The 21,080-nt window shown below is 55.3% G+C and overlaps 1 protein-coding gene across 1 annotated transcript in view; it reads left to right on the forward strand.

Annotated features, from left to right (window-relative positions):
* Positions 1–2,295: 2,295 nt before the first annotated feature.
* THSD4 (thrombospondin type 1 domain containing 4) overlaps positions 2,296–21,080 on the forward strand; it is a 485,342-nt gene continuing 466,557 nt past the window's right edge. Inside the window, 1 exon segment of the mRNA XM_032469213.1 lies at positions 2,296–2,434. The gene's annotated coding sequence lies outside the window, so the exon portion shown is untranslated.

A 21,080-nucleotide genomic window follows, 5' to 3' on the forward strand; every position in this document is an offset into this window, starting at 1 on the left:
AATAGTCTGTCATTCTGTGACACACTAGCAAAATACGGTCATGACAATTTGACCAGGTTTGAAGTGGATTAGAATTGGTTCTGAAAAGCCAGCCTAGATCACTTGGATCGAGTCTGGTCCAGAACAGTTGCTTTCTGGTTGTGTACAATGTTCACATCAAGGGAAGAAGGGCAGGAATAAAAGGAAATTCTTTGTACTATTTTTGCAACTTGTCTGTATGTCTAAAATTAGTTTTTTTTTAACCCCATATCCTTTGCTCCTAAACCCTGCTCATACCATGCCCTGCCTGGCGGACCTCCCTCATCCTTTAAGGCTCAGCTCTGGCAGAACACCGCAGATTTCCGCTCCCCTCCCACGAGTCCCCGATCCTTCTGCAGATGCTCCAGTTGCACCCGCCACCTGCTAGTATGCCGCTCTGATTCGCGCCTTTCTCACCTCGCTCTGAGCTGCCTTTGGACTGGGGCGTTGTCTTCATCCCGCCTTTGCCTCTGAGCCCCGAGGCCCGCACAGCACTCAGCACGTATTTCTTCAACAAGTTAATAAGTCAGTCCAATTTGAACGAGTGTCATTAGTTTTGTTTTCTTTTTTAAAACTGTAGCAAAATACACATTACATAAAATTTACCATTTTAGCCATTTTAAATGTCCAACTCATTGGCATTAAGTATATTCCGATGTTGTATAATTTTTCTATCACTTTAAATGGTTCAAACTGGTCAGAGCTGTTGGAGCCACTTAATCTGGACCCAAGGGACTCCTGACACTCAGAATTAATTTAATCCCACTCACACCAGTTGCCTCCAATCAAAATCTGTTTGAGCGTGGAATTGTTCATCCCACTTAAACCAGTGCGAGTCGGGGAGAACCGGCCCTGCCCAGGCTCCAGGCCAGCCGTCTGAGGTGGTCAGCACCGAGGTGGTGCTTTGTTTCTTTGGCCTAATCTCTTGGGTTGTCACTTTCTCTTTTGTTAACCCACCCCCACCCCCACCCGGGGCTCTCTGCCCTGTTGCTCTCCTTCCTGCTCCTACACCCTACACCCATCCCGGGCTTGGCCTGACTCCGGGGCAGGGAGCTTTCCTGTCCTGCCACCTTCAGTGTCCCACCCCAGCACCTGCACCTTCAGAAAAGCCCCTGCAGGCCAGCTTGGGAGGCCGCCATAAACAGACAGGCTCACCTAGGGAGACTACCTGTGCTGGACAGCCTCTTTAAATACTTAAGGTCACCCTCACCCTCTCCTGGGAGAGGAGGGCCGTTTCCTCACCTGCACCCTATTCCCTGCCCCACTGGCTCTAAACCCTCCACGTGAATTCAAGGAACGTAGCGCGGCACCAGGCGCCAGTCATTCTCCGCCACTAGCTGGCTGGGTAACGGTCATGCCCTCTTCGGGGCCATATATGCCAATTAATAAAAAGAAGGGTTTGGAGCTACAGATTAAAGTTTGATTTTTTTTTATTACTGTTTTGCAGCAGGCTTTTTTCTTCCCACACAGAACGACCCTAAGACAAGAAAAATGCTGAATGCCGCTGTCAGAAGGCGTGTTTTCCCTCCCGCGTGCTGGCTAGCCCCAGGCAGAATTTGGAGGGCTCTTCTCCTTTCGCCCTGCTCCAGAAGGAGCCCGGTGAGTCTCATCTTGTGTGTGTGCGAGTGTGACTCGTGTGCCCTTTAGATGAGGACGCCTCCTTTGCTGCCCTTATAGTCACTGCGGCCTTCTCTGCTCTTGTTTGCAGCAAAAACGTTCTTGCTGGCTCCCTGCTTCAGCCTTGTCCTCACCCTGTTGCAGCCAGAGTGGTTGTTCCCCGTCCCTCCCGTGCCTCGGTCCTTCAGCGGCTCCCAATGACCTCAGGATAAGACTAGCGCGGAGTTCAAAGCCTTCCACCATCCGGCCTGAGCTGGTTCACCTCCTGGTCGCACTTTTTCCTCTTACTTGGCCAGTCCGGACCTCGGGCCGCCCTCCTGCCAGGCTCCAGGCTCCTGCCCTCGTTTCCGCGGTCTCCACTGCCCTCCCCTCTGCGAGACGATAGCTGTTCCCTGGGTACCATGGGCGCGGTGGCGCGCATCCTTGCAGGCACCCCTCTGGGGCTCGGGGCTGGGTCGGGGGCCGGTGCTTCCCGAGGCGACCGCCAGGGGGCGGTGCGAGCGGCTCCCGGTGACAGCGGGGGGCCGCGAGCGGGGGGAGGAGGAGGGACGCAGGCAGCGCGGAGCGCGGCTCTCCCGGCCTCACACTCCGAGCAGAGCTCTCCGCGCGCCCGAGCCGCTGGCCGCCCGCGCAGCCCGACGCGGAACCGGGCGCAGCGGAGCCTGTGCAGGACGGGCGCGGGGCGGCGGCGGCGGCGGCGGCGGCCGTCCATGCGGCGGGCTCGGGGCTGCCCGGCGCCGGGAAGCACGCGGGGGCGAGGCGAGGGGGCCGCCGGCCGCTCCGGGACGCGGACCGCCAGGTGAGCAGCGCAGCCCGCACCCAGCGCCCCGCGTCCCCCCGCGTCCCCCGCGCTCGGGCCGCGTCGCTGCCCGGCTCTTGGGCCTGTCCCGACCCCGGGCACGCTGGGCGGGCGGCGGGCGCGGTAGGTGTGTCGGGGCGCCCGCCCCGGGCGAGGGGAGCCAGCGCGCGCCGGGTCTACGCCGACGGCTGCGCCGCCTCCTCCCGCCTGCCTTCCCGGGGGACCCGCTCTGTCTCAGCGCCAGCACTCACCCTCCGCCCTCCTCCAGCTCGGGGACTCGGGGGACGGCCAGCCTGGGCGTCCCGGGGCCGGTGGGGACGGGCGGGCACACACGCAGCGCGCGCGCGCCCCGCCGCAGCCTCGCCAGCCTCGGGCCCGGGCTGGGGAGCGGGCAGCCCCGCCCCGCGTGCGCCTCCGCGCGGCCGCTGCAGCCCGGCGCCTCGGGAGCCCGAGGGGACGGGCTGTTCCGCCGGCTCCGGACTCTTCCTCGAGTGCAGCCCGAGTACCTGCAGCCCCTCGGCGCGCCTGCAGGCTGGGCTCTTACAGAGCCAGCCCACGTTGGAGCTGCAGCGCCCTGGAAGTTAGTATTTTTTTCTTTGAAACATCAGCGCTAAACTGGGAAGAGGCTTTCAGGTTATTCTCAGGCCCACTTAGCATCTGGAACTGGTGGGTCCGGGGACCCCCGAGCAGCCCGCCCCCGCCCCCGCCCGCTGACTGCGCGTGCTGGCGTCTTCCCTGCCCCCTCTGTGACCCCCGCCACGCAGCCCGCGTCCCTTGGCAGGCAGTAAGTGAATCTGAAGCCTTGGACCTGGGTAGCCCAAGCGGTCATGCGATGCCTGTTGGAATTTGGAGTAAGAGAAAAAGGGACCTGCGAGAGGGCTAAGGAATCATCTGGTCCAGCTGTCGTTCCCCAGCCGAAGGCGCCCAGGCACAGAAAAGTCTGAACATTTTTCCAGAGACCACACAGCTCTGAGAACCCGCGTCACCTCCATCGCGATGTCTTCTGCTGCATCGCTGAAGGTGATGAGGTGTTTGCTTAATAGGATGTTATTGGGTCTCAGAACACAAAGAAGCAAACATTTTAAAAAGGTGACTTAAATACAGCACTGCCCCATTCCTTTAGACTTTTGCTGGCACCATAGTTGAATTCCTTTAGAAAACAAAATCCCAGCCCTGGAATTAACGAGAGGAAGCAGATGGAAGTCCGGGGACTTTCCTACACACCTCTGCGGTGCCGGAGCAGGCATTCCCAGAGGTCCTGGAGATGGCTTTGGGTGATGAGAACAAGGAGGCCCTACGAGCAGCCACCCGGGTGGCCTCCGTGAGGAAGGCTGGTCGGTTAAGCTTGTAGAACTCCTTCCGGCGGGGTGCCGGGCTGGCCTTGTCTTCATTTCGGCCTCCCCTGCCATGAAGCAATGGTTCTGATTGGCTGTTAGGAAAAAGTAAATAAAGAACCGTCCAGAGTTGGGGAGTGAGATGGGCTTGTATATTTTGGACTCGGAGGATTGTTGCTGTTGTTTTTGGCTCAGAAATGTTTGTTGTGATTGCAATCGCTCACTGTAAAGAGAGGCTGGGAACTGCTTGCCCAGCCTACTGCACCCCCCCCCCCATTTCTCTCCATGGCACCACCTTCCTCCCGTTGGCTGGGGTCTCAGTGTTTGAGGGCTCCCAGCTCCCCATCCCACCCCCTCATTTATAGCTAATTCGTTACCAAGTCCCTTCCACATTCTCTTGTGATAGCTCAGGAAATTGTTTTCCTGTCTCCGTTCCCTCTGCCCGCTCTGTAAGCCATGTCCACATTACAGTAATAGGCTCCCCTCTTGACTCCTGGCCACGAGCCCCTTTCTTCATTTTAATCCATCTTCTTTCATGCTGACAGATTAATATTCCTAAAATTCTGATTTGGCCACATCATTCCTTTCAAGGTATCACAGTGGCTCTCTGGTATTCACTTCTATTTAAATCTTCTCCAACCGGTATTTTTGGGCATCCGTTGTGTGCCAGGGACTGTTACTACGTGCTGGGGTTTAAACTGAGAACGAGACCATATTCTTGCCCTTGATTTGTTGACAGGCTAGCGGGTGACACATAGCCACCTGGGAGAGAAAGGGACGTAAAGAAACAACCACAAAACTTTGCAAAACATCGGGGAGACACAGATGAGGGAGAAACATTTTCCTGCATGGGAGGAGCTAGGGAAATTATAGCTGGGCTTTGAAGCAAGAGGAGGAGTTCAAGGAGCTGGGGAAAGCTGGCAGGAGGGAGGGCCTGCCAGGCAGGGGGAAGAGCTTGAGCAAAGACCCAGAGACGTGGAAGTGCTGGTGTGGACATGGCGGCGTCAAGGTCATTCTTCATCTGGGCGTTTAAAACCTGCCTTAATTTCAGCCTACTTGATTGACCCAAGAGCAGCCCAACCCTCCCCTGCCTGAAACCCTTCATTCCGCGTACCTGGACGTTTTATCGTGGTCTTGTATGCCCCCCACCCCCAGCTTGGAAAGTCAGAGCTCCCCTCGCTGGTGTCAGGCTTGTCAGGACGTGTATCCCTGCCCTCTGGCACACGCCTCCCCCCTTCCCTGAACCCACCTTCTGTGCTCCCCCACATTCTCTGCACTGACTCTGTATTCAGCCTGGACATATCCTGGTGGGCAGGCCTCATCTCCCCAGCCGCCCAGATGTGTCTCCAGAGCAGCCCCGGGGCTTCTGGTCCTCCGGCCTCTACCTGGCCCGGGGGCACAAAGCCAGCTCCCTGCCAGCACCGGTGAACCTCAAAACTTGACTGAGTTTAACCTTCCATCCTGCTTTCCCTCCTTTCTCTTCTACTGTCCTTTTCCCGCCTTTTGTCTGTCTTTCAGTTTGTGTGCAGAATGGTGACATTTATTTACATACGAGCAGATCTAAAGGCTTCATGTGTTTGTTGACTGGCTTCTCTTTGAAGGTCGTGGATTAGAAATGCTGCGCTGGTAGCTGAGGCAGGACCCAGCTGACGCCCGGAGGGACCCTGCCTTGAGGCTGCTCTGCTGACTCTCCCCTCCTTCGGGGTCCCGCTGTCACCACCCCCGCCCCCCCGCAGGATCTGTGCTCTGAGGCTGGCCACCTCTCATCTTCTGGGCCGTATTTGCCTTCTTTCCTTTCCCCAACCCATCAAAACTGACTTCTCCGGTTTCTGGAGCCTCGTTGGCCCGATGAACTCCTTCAGGTCCTGTTTAACAAGCCCTGTGTGCTGGCGGATTAAAGGCTCCTCCCAGCCGTCTGTGCCGGGGACAAGGGAGGAAACGCGGCTTGTTTGCCCGAGGTCAACGACTCAGGTCTTGAACCCTAGTCTTACAGCCCAGCTCAGTTTGGTGCTCTTTCTAGTGTATCGTTATTTCCTGAGAGGGTTGTCTTTGGAACAGCTGAGTCAGAATTAGGATCTGGTGGGGGGAAAAACCCCAGATTCCGGGAATGGGCACTTTAAAGATGGCGTCAGGCAGCAGGCTCCGGTCTGAGGACCCCTGCCCTCGTGTTTTTACAGTGAGGTTCCAGTGACAGGGGGTGAGTTAAGCCACGTTATCCTTGACTGAGGCCTTGACCTTGACTCTAAGGAGTGAGCCACGGAGCAGGGCCCTCTTTTGGCCAAAGTGGTCTTCAGTTCAGTCCTGAAAGCGTGCTCCCCTCCCCCTCCCCATGAAGGCAGGTAAGCCCAGCCCCCATGCAGGTCACTGTGAATTATTTCTGGGCCTGAGCCAGTGCTGAGGGAGAAGGCCCAGGGTGGGTTGGTCTGGAGCCCCAGGTTGCCTAGGGTCACAACGAGCTGAGACTCCTGGTGCCACGCACTGCTGCCCCGGGCGGGCTGAGCTGCACTCTCTTCCCCAGAGTGAGGTCTGCTCACGGACACATCTTCATTCTGCAGGCCTGTGCTTCACCCCCTCGCACCTCCACCCTCAGTCTCCCCGTCTGCAACAGAGGATGGGCACAGCCTGGAGGGCTGTGTGGGGGCCGGTGCCCGGGCACTCGGAGCGGAGCCAAGGCCCAGCACCTAGTGGGCGCCCGCCGTCGGTTCTCACCCCACTTAACTGCCTGGCACCCAGTCGGAGCTCGGCAGGCAGGCGGCGCTGGATGTGCTGGAGAAAAAGTGTGTAACCTCAGGCTCCCTGCGCCCTGGGGGCTTTGTATCTGAAGGGCTGAGCATTGCAGCCTTATATTCAAACCAGCCAGTAAACCCTGCCAGCTGTGCAGTAGTAATAATAATGAATTATCCACTCAGCGTCTTCTCCCCTGTCCACTTTCCCCCTCCGGTTTCCCTTTAGCTTCCTCTGAGAAGAACCTAAGGAGCAGGCAGGCAGCAGTTCCCTTTACTGATGCTTACTTGTCCCGGGAGAGTGGTCTCTTTTTGCTTGCCTCTTTCTTTTTACCTAATCTTTCAACCGAACATACAGCACACACTGTCTTCTCCGATGAGCCCGCCTGGGTGGGTCATGAGTGGTACCCCGCCCGGCAGGGCAGCATTCTCCCTCATCCCCTCTCCTCTTGGGCGTGGTCCAGAGGACAGAGAGCCAGTTGACGACGCCACGGTTGTCCCAGAAGGGTGGCACCGGGCAGCCCATGACCTAGGCCGGGCAGAGGGCGGGCGGGGCAGGCGGGCCTGCCCCACCCTCCCCGCCCGCTGGCCGGCTGCCCGGGGGCTGGCCAGCAGTGAGGACCCGAGTAATGAGTGATTAATGGGCGCCCCCTCTAGTCTCCTGCCAGGGGAAATGAAGGGCCAGCCGTGGGCTGGGGCCCGTCGTGACCTGCTCCAGGTGGGCTTGGAATGCACCCAGCTCGGGATGGGGATTAAGGCTTGAAAGATGAGAGGAAATGAGATGTTAACCCTTTAGGCCGTGGCCCTCTGAGTCCCAGCAGGGAAATCGCAAGGCAATTATCTATAGGCCTCTGATGAAAGGGGAGCTTGGCCTTTGATTCACGGCAGAGACGCAGCCATGTGACCGCGGGGGAGGGGCGGGGTGTGTGACAAGCGACATCTTTGACTTAACCATTTTCTTGGAGGCTCAGATGAACACCTTATGAAAGTGGATACGCGGACTGCTGGGCGGCTGCTCTGCTCTCGGAAACCTTCCGATCACATCAGCAAGTTACAGATTTGTGGTTGCCAAGCAGATTTTTCCTTCTGTAAAGTCCTTTCCTGCAGTGACTCCGACCACTTGTCATTTCAAGAAAGATCGAGGAGGCGTCTGACACTGGCCGGACACCATCTCTGGCAGTGGGTCAGCCTGCTGCTCCGGGTCAGGCAGCAGCACCATGATGCCGAGTGGGAGGCCCTTCCGGAGCCAACTCCCTGAGTCCAGGCCTTGGCTCCCCAACTCTGGGGGTCCCTGAACAGTTCCTCGCCCTCCTGGGCTGTAGTTTTCCCATCTGTGAACTGGGGATGATAGAGACATGCCATGGGTGAGATTCATGAGGATATAAAAAGCTGACCACAGTCTCAGGCACGTGGAAGTGCCAAGTGGATCGTAGCTGTCACTTTTTCTCACCTCTCTGGCTAAATCCAGACACTAGAACCTCTATGGGAAGGATGTAAGCGGCCTTGCTTAGGGCTGTTGATCTGGTTGGTTGACCTCTGTCCCTCACGTGCCTTGAATGCTGGTTCCCCTCGCCCCTCCCTTTGCTGCTGGCTCGCTGGCCTCCAGCTGCCCTTTGGGTTACACCGCTGTCCCCTGCCTCCGCCTCCATGCTTGGTGGCCAGAGCTGGTGGACCGGGCAGTGATGCCACCAGGCCCCCTCGTGGCACAGCCCTTCCACAGCAGCTCTGCCCACGGCCAGCCTCACTGTGACCAGACAGCGCAGAGCAAAGTGGCTGTGCGTAGAGAGGGCGGCTGCCTTGAAAGCAAAAGTCAGAGCCGTGGAGATGGTCTGACCTGGGTGCAAACCCCAGCTCTGCCCCGTCCTCTGATTTCTCTGAGCTCCTGTCGCCTCAGCCTTGATTGATGCCAGGAGTAGGAACAGTTATGTAGTGGTTGAGAGGGTCAGGCCCGACAGTGACACCAGGCCCTTTGAGACTGTGGCGGGGAGTTTACTGCTGGTCACAAGGGGAGCCTTGGGAGTCGAGCCTCGTCTTCAAGTTTTGAAGCGCCATCACAGGGTGTGCCTGATGTCCTAGCCTCTATTTCCATTTAGTGTCATTTCCAGAACAGACGAGGACCCAGGTCCGGCTTGATTTTGGTGCTGTTTTAGCCAAGGCCCAGGGTTTCATTCTGCTTGAAGCTCAGAGGATCTGCGGGCCAGCTGAGGGTGAGGCACTGCTGTTCTCGAAGCTCCGTGTCAGGGACTGGGATTTCCCTGCATTAACTTGTTCAATCCTCTCAACAATCCACGTGAGCTAGACATTATTACTCCTGCTCCACAGGCTAGAAAACTGAGGCTCAGAGAGGCTGAGGAAATTACACAGGCTCACACAGCAAGTGGATGTCAGAATGATACCTGAGTCCCAAGTCATCTGGCTCCAGAATAAGTACTCTGGGGGCTCATGGGCCAGGTAGGGCCTCAGTGTAATTGTAACTCACGGAGAAGTCTCATTGTAACCACTTAAAATTCTAATTGTAATCCACTTGAAATTTGTAAAAATTCACATACCATAAAATTCACCATTTTGAAGTGCACACTTCAGTGGTTTTTAGTTTATTCACGAAGTTATGCAGCCATCACCATTATCTCCTTCCAGAATCTTTTCAGCACCTCTGAAAGGAACTCAGTGCCCATTAGAAGTCACTCCCCACTTCCCCCCCCCCCCCAGCAGCCCGTGGAAACCACAAACCTACTTTCTTGTCTCTCTGGATTCTGGACGTTTTATATAAATGGAGTCACACGACACGTGGTCTTCAGTGACTGGCGTCTTTCACTAGGAACCGTGCTGCCGGGGTTCACCCACGTTGAGGCGGGTGTCAGTGCTTCAGTCCCGTTTCTGGCTGTGCAGCCCACTTTTAACCTAAAACGTAAGGCTGACCGTTTTGCTTAGAGAAGGGGTGAAGTAGCAGCCGCAGGACAGATGCAGCGCAACAGGGTGCTCGTGTTTTACCGTGGGCGGCTGTGGGAGACCTGAAGGGATGGGCGGGAGGGGTGGTGCTCCTGCCTGGCGGGGGGGGGGGCGTGGTACTGGTGGGGGCGCGGTACTGGCGGGGTTCCTATTCTGGGGGGAGCAGGGGAGCCCAGCTCCTCTCCTCCAGGCACTTGTGCTGCCCTCGGCTTGTGCCATTGCCAAGCCTACTGAGACAGGTCCTGGAGAGGCCACGTGGGTGCAGTGGGCCCCTCCCTGCCTGGGAGAGGTGACCTCCAGGTGTCCTGAGCCGTCTCTGCCACGCCTGCCAAGTTTCGGTGCCGCGGAGACAGTCCGGCCCCCGCGAGTCTGCGGCTCCTGACTCCAGGTGGCCCCTGGCAGCGCTGGTGACTTGCTCTTTATTTAGATGTAACACTTGATTTTTTCTGATGACCACAGTAAGGTGTATTGTAGAAAACTTAGGAAATACAGAAAACTCAAAGAAGAAAAATAAAAGTCATCCACAATTCCCCAGCTAATGGTGACCGTTATTTTTAATGTGTGTCTTTCAAGTCTTTCTCCACACTCACACTCACACACACACACACACACACAGTTCTATAAAACTGGTATTATGCTGAAGATATTGTTTTGCTCACTACTTTTTCGCTTAACAATACATAGTAAACATTTTCCTTATGTACTAAATATTCCACATTCTTCCAAAGCGTGATTTACTAAATGGCTGCAGTGTATTTTTAGAAACATTAATATTTGCTTAAACAGACCCCTATTTTGGACATGTTGGATTGTTTTCAGTTTTTCAATATTGTTTATAAATAAAACTGCTTCTTTTGTGCATTTCTTGTACTGCTGTTAATGCACAGTTCTGTTCCTGGGATAAAAGATGTAAATACTCTTAAGGTATTTGATACATATGGTCAAACTGACCTTCTAGAAAGACTGTGTAATTCCACAGCTGGGTTATTTTTTAACTTGAGTTTTACTCCCCTCCCTCCTCCCCTCCTTCTTCCCATCCCCTTCTCCCTCCTCTCCTCCCTCCCTCCCTCCTCCCCTCCACTCCCTCCCTTCCCTCTTCCCTCCTTTCCTCCCCCCTCCCTCCTCCTCCCCCTCCTCCCCTCCCCCCAAATATCTGCATGGTCCACTAGCTGCTGGTAGTGTTTCCTCCTTGATACTTGCCTGTATTTTAGTTCACGCACGTCTTTTCCACACAGTACGAGATGATGTTAACATTTCTCTTGACCTAGTCGGGCTTCCCATCTTTAAGCACAATGACTGTTTCCATGCTTTGTTCCATCACGGTTTCCTTAGCCATTCTCCTTCCTCTGTTAGGGATCTAGGATTTTTTGAGTGTTTTACCCTAATCAGAAAATTAGTACTACCAACTTGAATGTCCCGTGTGCTGGGTTTTGTTTTTCTTTTTCTTTCGCTTCACATTCCATTTTGGACATTCAGTTCCTGGTCATGTAATTACCAGGTCCAAAGCAGGAGCTGTTCTAAGAGCGTTAAGCTGCTGAGGGGTCTGCAGAGAAAAGGCCCCTGGGAGGCCTCGGGGGAGAACCCAGAAGGAGAGTGGGTGCTGGTCTTGGTGAGCAGTATTAGGTGCCGTTCACTCCTCCCCGTAGCGTGAGAGGCGCCGGGAGCTGGGGCTTCCCCGCTCCACGCGGAGCTGTGTCGGAGTTCATACGGGCTCACGGATAGATGGCGTCGCACAGCACGCGGTCCTCTGTAAGTGGCTTCTTTCGCGAAGCGCCGTGAAGCGGATGGTCTTGGCGGCTTCTGACGCGGTGCCGACGCGCTTCAGCGGCTCCGTGCGGGCGTCCCCGTGCGCTCGCTGCCCCTGCTGCCCGAGCTCCCTGGGCCGCAGTGCGCACGTGGTGGCGCCCTGCACTGTCCCCGCGTGGGTTCCAGGCCGGCCTGCCGCTCACGGCCCGGGGACGGCTCAAGCTCTCCGCGCTCCCGACGCCTCGTCTGTGCAGCGGGCTGGGCTCACGGGGCGGGCTGCGGGGTCAGAGGCGGCGGCACGTGGGAGGCGTGTGTTCGGTCCACTAGTGACGCGGAGGGCCTGCTGTGCGCCTTCGTGCGCACGGGCAGGTCTGTCCATCTTAAAGATGAAGAGGATGGCACTCCTGCCTTGGGGGCGCATACAGCCTTGGAGGGGCTGGCGGGGAGACGGTCCGTGTGATAAACACTAGGCAGTCGGAAGCCTGGGGCCCAGGAGAGGGACATCAGACTGAGGTTGGTGGGAATTCAGAGACTGAGGACGGCGCCCGAATGTGGGAAACCGTGTGGAGGGAGGGGGAGAGGCGGTGGGAGCCTGTTTTGTGGGAGGGCTGCATTCTGGAAGACCCCACGGAATGCAGGTCCCTCATACTTCAGATTGTGCTTTTCCTGGAGATAAGTGGCAGGGGCGTGAGTGTGTGCTTGGTGCATTCTCACGACGCATCATTTTGCTCAGATGTGGCTTTTCACGTTGTCACTGTTAATCTCCAGCACTGCACGGAGGGTCGCTCGTAAAAGGCCCGTTTGGTGTCTCCAGGCGGTTACTTGGCTTCCTCAAGGGCCAGGCTGCTGCTGCTGGTTCTTACTGCCATCATCTCAGTGTGATCTCGGTCCTGCACCGCCACTTCACAGCCTGTCTAGATCAGGGGTCAGCAAACTTTTTTTTTTTTCTGTAAAGGGCCACCAGTGAGTTAATATTTCAGCTTTGCACAGTATATGGTCCATGTTGCAATGAATCAACTCTGCCTTTTGAGCAGGAAAGCCACCATAAACGACACATAAATGAACGGGCAGTGAAACCTTATTTATGGGCGCTGTAACTTGAATTTCATATAATTTTCACGTCACAAAATAACTTTCTTCTTTCGCTGTTTGTTCAGCCACTTGGAAACGTGACAGAGAGGGCAGGGGGTCAGGTCTGGCCCACCAGCCACAGTGTGCTGAGCCCTGGGCTAGATGACGGTAATATTCGAAAATTGTTTTAAACTGAGTGACCGTTAAAAAAATAAGATAAAAAGAGTGCATGTTAAAATCTGCCTGTAGTCCACAGAATCTCTCACTGAAGTTCTGCTCGTAAGAGTATGGCTCAGTTCACAAGTTCTGTCAAAAGACTGTGGGTATTTCCCAGCCTGGCTGATGCCAGTGCAGGCAGTTTCTTCAACACAACTTGCAATCCCTTAAGTAGTTATTCTAGTGAATTTTTAAATTGAGATCATCTTGTTTTGAGATGTAGGCATGCAGTGACTTTATGAATAGTTACACCATTCTGTTTCGTGATTCAGATTGAAAACCGTGAAGCTGTGGTTCCATCACCGTGCACCTTCCTGGAGTCTAGCAACTCGGCCCGACTCGCGACAGCCCGACGGCCCACCGTGAGGGGTCGGAGCTCGATTCCGGCTGGAATTTTTGTTGCAGAAGCCAGGGGAAGGCATGGGAAGGAGCTCAAGGCGCATGTCTGGCACGTGGTGAATGCGGGATAGACTGTGTTCCTTCTCTTCCGCTTCTCCCCACCCCCCCACCCCCCCCCACCCCGCCCAGCTGGTCTGTGTCTTTGGTCAGCTCCAAAACATGCGGAGCCTCTTTGAAATTACTTCGGTTCTTTCCACATGCAGTAAAGTCACTAACCTTTTTAAATGGAAACAAAAACAAAGGCTGTTAGAAAGCAGCCTCCCCTCCCGGGTCACCAGCTTTCCCTTGCCGGGGAGTAAGCAGGGCTGTGCTCAGACCGCTTGGCCCCGGGTCCAAGGCAGGCGCCTCCCGCTGGGTGCAGACCCAGCTCTCCAGCCAGGAGGGGGCCGCCTGGCCTGCTGGCTGCTCGCAGTTCCACAGCTCCTGGGTGTATCTTGGTTTCAGACAGTCTAACAGTAGGAAAGCCAGGACCGCCTCCAGATGGAAGACCACCGGCCCCGAAGGCGACTGTGACGCCGTGGTTCTTGGCTCTCGTGGTGCTTTTGCTGTGTGTGTTGGATGGAAGGTCCGTCTTGAATCGACGTGTGTCTGTGTTGTTTGGGGGATGGCGGTGCACAACCACGTGTGCTTCCTGGCCTGGGTCTGGCAGGGTGTGAAGGGAGGCGGCCCCTCTCCTCTGGCCGGTGAGATCTGGCGTTACTATGTTGGGGGCGGGGCTGGTGTTCTTTCTGTGCGTTAGGAGCTCCTGGTCTTGGAGCCAAGGGCATGGGCGTTGAGTCCTGACTTTGCCACCATCTTGCCACTCGACCTCCTGTAAACCGTTCTCCTCTGTCTCTGGGGTCACTCGTTCTTCATGACTAAATGAAAGGTGATAGCCACTTCTGAGGGCCCATTGCTCAGTTTCAGAGACTTGTGGGGAGCCTGGACTTTCACTCCCACCCAGCAGCAATGAGACATCCTTGCCCTCCCCACTGGGTGGTCAGAGAAGACCTCGTGGAGAGGAAGGACTCTTAACTGCCACCCAGCAGTGATGAGGCCACGTGTCCCCTCCTGCTTCCCAGGCCCCCTCCCCACCGGCGGTGCCACAGGATGCACAGTGATGAGGCCCTCTACCCCCCCCCCCAGCCGGGGAGGTGTCAGGGGAGACCCGCAGGGCAGCTGGAGCTCCGTCCCCTGCTCAGCAGCAGTACCCCTCCCCCTTGGGGGTCAGTGGAGGCCAAGTGGGGAGCCTGGACTTCTGTCTCCACCTGGTGTAGTAGGGTAGGGTCCCCCTTCCTCTGCCGAGGCAGTATCCGAGGAACCAGCTAAAATGGAAGGTTTAAATAAGATCTAAAGCTTCCTAACATACCTAAAATGTCCAGGTTTCAACTGAAAATCACCCGTCTTACCAAGAAACATGGAGATCCCACACTTACTGAGAAAAGACAATCAGTTGATGCCGACTCTGAGGTGACAGGACGCCGGAAGGTTGTTGAAGCAGGCGCCAGCGAGCAGTTATGAACACACGTGCAACAAGCGAGGAAAAACACGAAGACTCAGCAAAGAAACAAAAGGCATCAGATGAAAAGTTTAGAACGAAAAGTACAGTAACTGAAATGAAATCTCACCGAGTGGATTAAACTGCAGAACAGGAGATGACAAAGGAAGGAATGGTGAACTTGAAGATACAGGAGTAAAAATCTCCCAATCTGGGCAACAGAGAGAAAAAAACACAGGGCCGGGTGGAGGAAGAAAGAACTGATGCTCGGGGACCCGCAGGACTAGAACAGAAGATCTAACGTTTGTGTCTTTGAAATTCTAGCAGAGAAGGTAGAGGGAGACCCTGAATAATCACTCAGTGAACTAACTGCTGAAGACCCCGCGGTCGGGATGGGGCAGAAGCCTCCAGATTCAGGAAGCTTAGTGAATTCCAAACAAGATAAACCCAAAGAAATCCACACCGAGATATCGTTAAACTTCTTAAAGTAATCTTGAAAAAGAAAAAGAAAATAGGAGGAATCAGCCTGCAGGTTTGAAGACGTAGAGCCGCTGTGCCCGAGTCCAGTGGTGCCGGCGCGGATCTCCGCGCGTAGATCCGCGGAGCAGAACAGAGAACCCAGAAATCTGTCCGTGTGATTCGTGGCCAAGGTGCACGCGGGAACCAGAGAAACCCTCGCGGCGGAGATCCGGATGGGCTGGCAGGAGGCGGGGGGGGGGGGGGTGTCTAGGAGAGAGTACAGACGAAGGGCGGAGCGAAGGCAGGGGCCGCCCCGGGCTGGCGGGAGCGGGGAGCGCCGCGGCCCAGGTGCGCTTTGCGCTTCCGCGCTGGGAGGACGGTGACGCCGCCGCCGCCGCTCGGCAGGAGGAGGGCTCGGCGTGGAGCTGGTGACCAGCGCTCCCGCCCCTCGTCTCGGGTGGCCCAGCGGCCGGAGGACCCTGGCAGGGCAGGCCGGGGTGGGTGGTGAGGAGCGGGGCCCCGGAGGCCTCAGCACGGGGCGAGCATTGGAGGGTCCGAGCGCGGGCCCCCGCCCGGCGCGCGCGGCCCATGGGCGCGGTGGGTGAGGGCGCGCTTCCTCGGGCCTGGTCCGGTCACGGGGAGAGCCGGCGGGGCAGCCAGAGCGCGCGGGAGGCGGGCAGGCTCGGGCGCCGCTGGCCGCGGAGCTGCAGGGAAAGGCCGCGGTAACGTCTTACTCTTGCTAAACGCAGGTGCCTTTCATCGTCCCCCTTGGCCTCTGGGCGGCCTTTGGCGCCAGTGACTTGCGTCTCTCGGTCTCCTTGGAAGCACCCGCGGTCCACGAGGTGGCTGTCCGCCTCGCGCTGCCCAGGCTGCCAGCCGCGGCCCCGGCCCTCCCAGAGCCGTGCCGGGGACCCGGGCTCGGCAGCCGGGCTTTGGCCTCCCCGGGTGAGGGCGTGCGGGGCCTCCCGGCCTCCGCCGCACAGCGGTGACCGCTGCAAACCGTTGACTAGATTTCTATCGCTTAGAAAAATAACGACATAACTCAAATGTCAGTGCAGAAACCCCAGGAGCCGAGCCGGAAAAGGCAGATCCTTTCCTCCGAGGTTCAGAAGCACCGAGGGCAGAGCGCGAGGCCGGCTGATTTACGGCCGAGCCACACGGAGCCGGGCTGCATCCTGGAGGGGCAAGTGCGTGGGGGCACGGAGGTAGCACCCCGGGCTCAAGGCCAAGGCCGGTGTGGAGTGAATGGGGCAGAGCTCAAGCTCCCGCACAGCATCTCGCCGTCTGGGCCCGCCTGCAGCTTGCGTGCTGGGCGCCAGGTAAAGGTGAACTCAAGCATCTTACTTGGAAAGGTGTGTCTGATACAGCGTGTCAGGGACACCTGGGAGGCAGCTGAATGGAGCGCGGAGAGGAGCCACGGCCCCACAGCAGGTGGGCGAGGGCTCCACCGTGCCGCTGCCTCTTACGGGAGGCATGTTGCTTCTGGTGACCTCAGGCACAGTGCTGCACTGCTCGCAGCCTCAGTTTCCTTCTCTGTAAGATGGGCGTATCTGTCGCACCTACCTCATAATGCTGGAATAGTGTCTGGCACGTCTTGTCATGTATCAGACACTTGATACAAATTTAAAACCTTTGGCCCTAGCTTTGCCTCTGATTGGCTGTGACACTTTGCGCCAGTCGTCTTATTTCACTGAGCATCAGCCTGTTCATCTGTGAATCACGGTTATAAAATCATGGAAGTGAAGAGTTGGGTTAGACTCTCCCAGTTTTCTCGTGCTGTGGGATTCTGTGACAAGATGTCAAGCAGGAAAGTTACAAAGGAAGTAATGTATAGATTTTAAAGACATAAAATAAAAACGTATTTGCATAAAAGTGATGAGCAGGATTAAAAGACAAAAATCAAACTGAAAGAACTTGACAAAATAAGGGTTACTGGCCTTAATATAGAAAGAGCTTCTTGAAAGTCAGCTGAAAACGTGGGCTCTGCAGAAGAATTGGCAAAAGAGGGAAGAATTCAAGAAAGAGATGTTACACATGGCCAGTCAAACCGAAAATCTGTTCCAACTTTACTAATAATCAAAGGAATACATGTTAAAATGATTTGCCTCTTTGCCTGTTATGACTAACGCACTGAATGCCCACCCTGTACCAGGCAAAGTCGTCCACCCAAAGGCTTCCTCCTGGGCGTAGACAGACCACATTTTCCACACTCCCCTGCACTTGGGTGTGGCCGCGTGAGGACGCTGGGTAGTGCCGTATGAGTGGCTGTGGTTTAAGTGACCTCTGTAGAGCTGCTAGCTCGGTCCCCCATGCTCTCTCATTTCCCCTGTTTGTTCACTGGGTGGAAAGTGGGAAAAAACAGACAAGGGTTCCAAGACTGTAGACACTGGAGGGGCCGCTAGATGCAAAGAGACTGGGCCCCCGGGTCCCCGCGTGGCTGTGTGGAGCCGAATGCCCCTTCCAACCCACGGCAGACGATGAAGTGAGCAGGAAGCAAGTTAAGCCGCTGAAATCCCGGGCTGGTGTGCTGCGGCGGCTGGCCCACCCTGACTAATTGTGTGTCAGATTTTAAAAGACTGTAATGCTAACACTGTTGGCAAGTGTGTGCACTTCGCCCCCTGCAGTGGGATTTTAAGTGGATATACTCTTGTTGAAAACAACCCATATGTAGGAAGGACCTTAAATAGCCATACTTTTCAGCTTAGTGATTGTGGTTTTAGGAACCTACCATGAGGAACTAAGCAGAGAAACAGATAAAGAAGTTTATACAAAGATACTCCTCACGATTCTGAACAAGGGAGTTCCTTAGGTGTGTTATCCAGCTTCCACAGGGTGAACGATTATGGAGCAATTAACATGTTTCCGAATATTACTGAGGTGCTTATGATTTAAAATGAAAAATAGAAAGCAAAACTGCATGTGACTTTGTGTGTGTGAAATATGCACATGACATCCGTGAGCGTTGAGCACAGAGAGAAGACTGGAAAGAAGAAACCAGAGCCTTTCACAGTGGCTCACCTGGACTGTGAGGCCACACCTCGCTGCAGTTTTCCTGTTAATGTTTTCCCATAGTTTTCAATTTTTTTCTCAGTAAACGTGTACGGTATGATAGCGACTTTCTCTAAAAGAATATCACAGTGAGCAGCTGTGTTCCACCCGCCCCTGAGATCTCACCCAGCCCTGTTTCGAGGATGAATGTATTTTCCGTCTATGGGTTTGTTCCCTTTGTGCATGTGGCGCCCCCTCCCCCAGTGTGTGCGTGTGTACATGTGTGCGTGTGCGCACACAGATGGACACAGGTGCTGGCCAGAGTGCCAAGAGGTCATTTGTAGATGCCAGGACCTGAGCCTTGTGTCAAAAGGAAGGGAAGATGCGCCAGGAGGGCAGCTCAGCCTGAGCCAAAGCTGCCGTTAGTCCCACGGCCACCTGCCATCGACCGAAGGCGGCTGGGGAATACACTGGTTTTCGGAAAGAGAGGCACCATCGTCCTGGAGAAGACCTGGGTGGCATGTCAGAGAAGTCTGTGCTTCCCGTGCCGGGCTTGGGCTGTGGCATCCGGGGTTGTCTCCTTTGTCGAGTCTGAGTGGGGACGAAGGCTGGAGGCTGTGTCTGGGTGTCTTTGATTCCTAGGTGGGGTGACCTGCATCCCATCACAGCTGTTCACGTGTGTGTCTGAGGCTTTAGGAGTAGGGTGGGGTGTGCCGTCGGTGGTGTCGACTCCAATTAGCAGTCACTGCAAAACGAGAAAGTCTCTTTTCAGATCCTGGACGGGGCATCAGCACATTGAAAAAGTAACATAACCATGCTCAAAGCGAAGGCTCTCCAGTGAGAGGAACATAAGTGCTTTCTGTCATCATGGAACATCTCCTGTGCCCCAGGCGCTGTTCTAGGCACCAGGAATACAAAAAATAAGTCCTTGAGAAACGGCTTTGCTCTTCTGTAGTGTCATGTTATGGGGAGAAAAGGCAGGCACAAGTCAGGATGATTCACTGTGGCAATGACAAGGCTGGAGTTCGGTGTATGAGACTCACACGGAAGTAAAGAACTTCAACCAGCTTTATCAAATGCTGTAAATCAAGTGACTAAGTCAGTCACATTCGGAGACGAGAAAGTGCTCTTACTGCAAGGGCGCGCCCCGCTTTGATCTGGGGTGTCATGTCACCTGAAATTGGAGAAGCAGCTCTGCACAGAAGCAGGAGCAAGGGGCTCATTTATGTACAATATCTTGCCTGCCTGATATTTCTACCCTTGACTGTTTTCCTTAGTTACCTGGGAAACGTTTTTTAGGACCGAAAACAAATATACACATCAGTGTTGATGACCATGAAAATGATGTAGTTTGCATTGAAAACCCTTGACCAATATGTGCTGATTACCTAGTTTCTCCAGGGAAGTAAAGAGAAGTAAGCTGTTTTCTTTAATGAGTTAGCAAAACCTGCTGTAATGTGTTTGCTTTAAAGTATCCAGGGAGTTTTAAGATCTTCTCAACATTTTTTCCGAATCCAGATGCTGTGGGTTTTCAGGGTGCTCTGGGCCAGCCAGCCGGATTGCAGAATGGAAGTTCAATGGGAAGAAATGAGCTCTGTGGCTCAGTCTGAATGTGACGGGGGGAAAAGGATGGCCTCGCAAGGGGTGGGAGGAAAGACCGAGAGCAGGAGGGAGTGTCAGGGGAACGTCCCTCTGGCTGGCCTCGGCCCAGCAGGGAGAGGCTGGAAACGTGGCTGGCCCTGGGGCTGCAGGGTCAGCTTTCCTGAATACCCTGCTGCCTGGGGCAGGATTTCCTGAAAGGGCTGTGGTGAGTGATGCCAGCCAGCGGAGGGCTGGGGCGCGTCGGACCCTCCGCGGAGGCGGCGGCACACGCCCACAGTGGGCTGGTGCCTTCCGATTGCCCTGGCCGTTCGCTGAGCCCCAGCAAGAATGCATAGAAATCGGACCTGGTCCTGCTTCCTAAGAAGCAGAAAAAGAGTAAAGTCCAAAGGAAAAACTCCGTTGGAGACTCGTGCCTCATTCATCCTTCCGCTCCTCCGTCAGACTTTTACCGCATGGCCTCTCCGTACCAGGCAAGGTGAGGAAAGATGTAAAGGCGAAGAGACACATCCCTGGCCTTGGCAAGCTCACCATCGGCGGGGACCCCTATAACAGAGCGTGCCTGGTGCCTGCTAAGAGAGATGATGATCCCTCTCTTTTAAGTTTTTGACACCGTCCTGTCTCTCCCTTTGCTGGCGGGCAGATTTGCCCACTGGATGGTTAATGATGACCCTTCAAAGACTCTCTCTCAAGAGGATAATCAAGCGTGAACAAGAAAAGTGCGCTGTGCTGTTTACTTCTTGGAATGCTGGCATTCCTTTCGCCTGTGCCCGCCGTGGGGCGCCCAGCCTGAGGTAGTCTCATCGTGAAAGAGATATCCATGTATGTATCTGTGTGTTCATTGGTCTGCCTCGGTGAGAGTGCGAGCTCCTTAAGGGACAGGACCCCCCCCCCCGCCTTGTCATATGTGTGCCTTGCATGAAGGCTAACCCACCAGGTATTGAAAGCTCATTAGCCGATAACCTGATTGCCCCACGTAAGCCTTACCCAAGGACCTCAGGGGGACCGGGCCCAGCTCTGCAGGGGCCGCGGGACCACGCTGCTGTCTGTGACTTGAGGAATCCTTTTAACATATCCATTGAGGCCTACAATGTTCCTTCATTTCCAAACTAGTACTCAAGATGGCAGCTGGGAAAAGACGGGACCCACAGCAGACGCAGCTTCTGTGTGACCGTTCGGGCCAGCCCTGTGTGTGGGTGGTGGAAGGCAGTGTCAGACGATGGTCAAGGGCATAAGCTCTGCCTGGGCTTGAGTACTGACCCTCCCACCTGTACCAGCTAGGCGACGCTCCTCCATTTCTCAGTGGTACCTCCTTCACGGGCTGTTGTGAGGACAGAAGGAGTTAATACCAAGTACTGAGAACACCCTCCGACACATGAGGTAACCGCTCAGTGCGTGTTCGCTGGCATCCTCAGCCCCATTGTTATTATCATCTGAAATAATAGGTTGTTAAATCACTCATCTTGGCTCACTTTGCCCCAGGTGATGTTCATGGTGCAGTCAAGTCAAGTCCTGAAATGTTTCATCTCCCAGCAAATATGTGAGATACACCCAGCCCCCTTGAGACAGCATCCACCCACCCATCACCTACCCATCATCCATCCATCCATCCATCTATCCATCCATCCACCCATCATGCATCCATCCATCCATCCACCCACCCATCCACCCACCCACCCATTCAT

This window comes from Camelus ferus, chromosome 27 (assembly GCF_009834535.1).
Source record: "Camelus ferus isolate YT-003-E chromosome 27, BCGSAC_Cfer_1.0, whole genome shotgun sequence".
NCBI classification, from domain to species: Eukaryota; Metazoa; Chordata; class Mammalia; order Artiodactyla; family Camelidae; genus Camelus; species Camelus ferus.